A 2,516-nucleotide genomic window follows, 5' to 3' on the forward strand; every position below is an offset into this window, starting at 1 on the left:
ACGAACCTGTGTCCCCTGCATCGGCAGGTGGACTCTCAACCACTGCGCCACCAGGGAAACCCTTTGCCCATTTTTAGATTGAGTTATTTGTCTTTTTATTGTTGTCAGGATAGTGTATATATATTGGATACAAGTCCCTTATCAGATATATCATTTGCAAAAAATTTTTCCCCGGGCTTCCCATGGGCCCATAAGCCATGGCCGCTGAGCCTGCGCATACGGAGCCTGTGCTCAGCAACGGGAGAGGCCACAACAGTGAGAGGCCCGCGTATCACACACACACAAAAAAATTTCCCCATTCTTTTCACTTTTTTTTTTTTTAAGAATTTATTGTACCTGAAATAAAACACATGTCGCATACCCTTTACCATCACCATTTTAAGTGCACGTTTCTGAGGCATCAGATATATTCACCTTCTCGTGGAGCCATCACCACCATCCCTAGAACTTTTCATCTTGTAAAACCAAAATTCCGCAACCATGAAATTCTCACTCCCCATCCCCTCCCACTGCCCCTGGCAACAACATCCACTTCGGTCCCTGAGTTGTTGACTCCAGAGCCCCCATTGGGTGGAATCCTGCAGTGTTTGCTGCAGGGTCATTTTGGAAGAGCTGACTTGCAGTCTGAAGCTCTGCCTGTTTGGACCTAAAGAATCTGCATTTAGGGAGAGAGTGTATGAAGAAGGGGGTATACAAGGGACAAGGGTGTCTGGGGTGACTTTTCACTTTTCTGATGGTCTCCTTTGAAACACAAAAGTTTTACATTTTTATTATGGGACTGTACTGTTCTTTAAATAATATAATTCAATTTAATGTGGCATTTTTGTGTAGCAAACTTAATGAAGTCTTAAAGGCTGCAGAAGAAGTTTCCATTGTAGCAGTGAAAGCAGCCTCAAATTTCACACGGGACATGCCTCCTCTGGGCTCCCTTCAACCAACTTTTGGGTTCCTCCTCCCATTCATTCTCAACCACCCTGTCTCCCATCAACGCTGGATTCCAACCTCTTCTGCAAATCAGAGTGATTTGGGTCTGTCAAGTTCCTGCCACCGAACTTCACCCCAGCTCCATCAGTTCTCAGAAGAAACAAAGGGCTTTCTCTCCCGTCATTTTTACTGTCCTCCTGGTGGGGCTGACAAGCTCTTCAAATACAAGTTTCCTCCTCCTCATACTTCACAAGGATCCTAACAGAGGCCCAGATGGCTTTCTGGTGGCCTTGAATTTTCAGGTCCCAGGCTGGTTGAAGACACCTGGCTGTCGCCCTCCTACTGGTCTGCTGCTCGTGACCGAGGTGGGCAACATCCCCACTGGCCTCAGCTCTGGGCAGCACTGTGGGGCCACTGAAGCTGGGTACCAACCAAAGAAGTGGCTGCTAAGTGACTCCACAAATGGGGGGTGGACCTCTCTCAACCAAGGCCATCAGCTGGGCTTTGTAGACAACAGGAAGGGGTTGGCCCCTGGGAGAGAGAACATGGCAGAGACACAGAAAAGCCACAAGGCAGAGACACAGAGATGACAGCTGCTGGCCCAGCTCCCTTGCCCAGCAGGGCCACCCCCACCCCCACCCCCACCCCAGCTTGTTCAAATGCAGATTCATGGCCCCAGCCCCAGAGTCAGCATTCAGAGCGAGGGCATGGAATCTGCATTTTTAAGTTTAGTGGGTCATTCTGTTGTGTAATATTCCAAAAGCATAGTTGCGGAGGCACTGATTTAGATCCTGAGTTCTGTGGATAGTGGGCAGGGGGGAGGTTGCAGTGGGGTCAATGAGGTGGCCCAGGTTCCACGCACTCATCACCCAGGAAAGCTGAGGAGCCAGTGACCCTGTACTGAGAAGGGACCAGTCCACTGTCTTTCTACCAGCATTGAGCTGATGGAGCCAGGCAGTTCAGGAGGTGGCAGAGGCTCAGGTGTGGAGGTGGGGAGAGGCGTTTTAGGGACAGGATGGTGACCTATTGAACGTAGGCATTTCTGGTACCAGCGTGGTGACTAGAAAGAAGGTCCACCCAGAACTTGGGACACCTGGTGCTCAGGGATGGTCTCAGGGCTGGGTTTGGGGTCCCCACCAATATGGCTTGACTGGGACTTCATGGAAGCAGGGCAGGGTGAGAAACGTCAGAGCAGCGGGTGGAGAGCCAGCCTGGGGTTCAGCGACCCGGGCAGGCCTGTCCTGTAAAGACCCGAACAGCTTGGGACAGCTGCTGTTGTCAGGCGGGTCCAAGGCTGCAGGGAGTCAGCTGGCTGAGCTCCGGGAAAGGCTAGGTATTCCGGGAAAATAAGAGTCCTGCGGGGTCGAAGCCAGGCCGGAGTCTGGGTTGCCAGGGGAGGGGGAGGAGAGAACTAGGGGGCCAAACACGTGGGGCATTCAGTGGCAGGGCTAGTCCTGTCACCACCCCTTGGCCTTCCCAGGGCTTAACTCCACCCTCATCCGCCCAGGTGCATCCTCGCTGAGCTCCGCCTCCGGGGACAGAGGGCCCGCGGTGGGAGATCTGGTCCCTTCCGTGTGGCGGGCTGTCCCCCC

The sequence above is a fragment of the Lipotes vexillifer genome, unplaced genomic scaffold (genome assembly GCF_000442215.2).
Source record: "Lipotes vexillifer unplaced genomic scaffold, Lipotes_vexillifer_v1.1 scaffold914, whole genome shotgun sequence".
Classification (NCBI taxonomy): domain Eukaryota; kingdom Metazoa; phylum Chordata; class Mammalia; order Artiodactyla; family Lipotidae; genus Lipotes; species Lipotes vexillifer.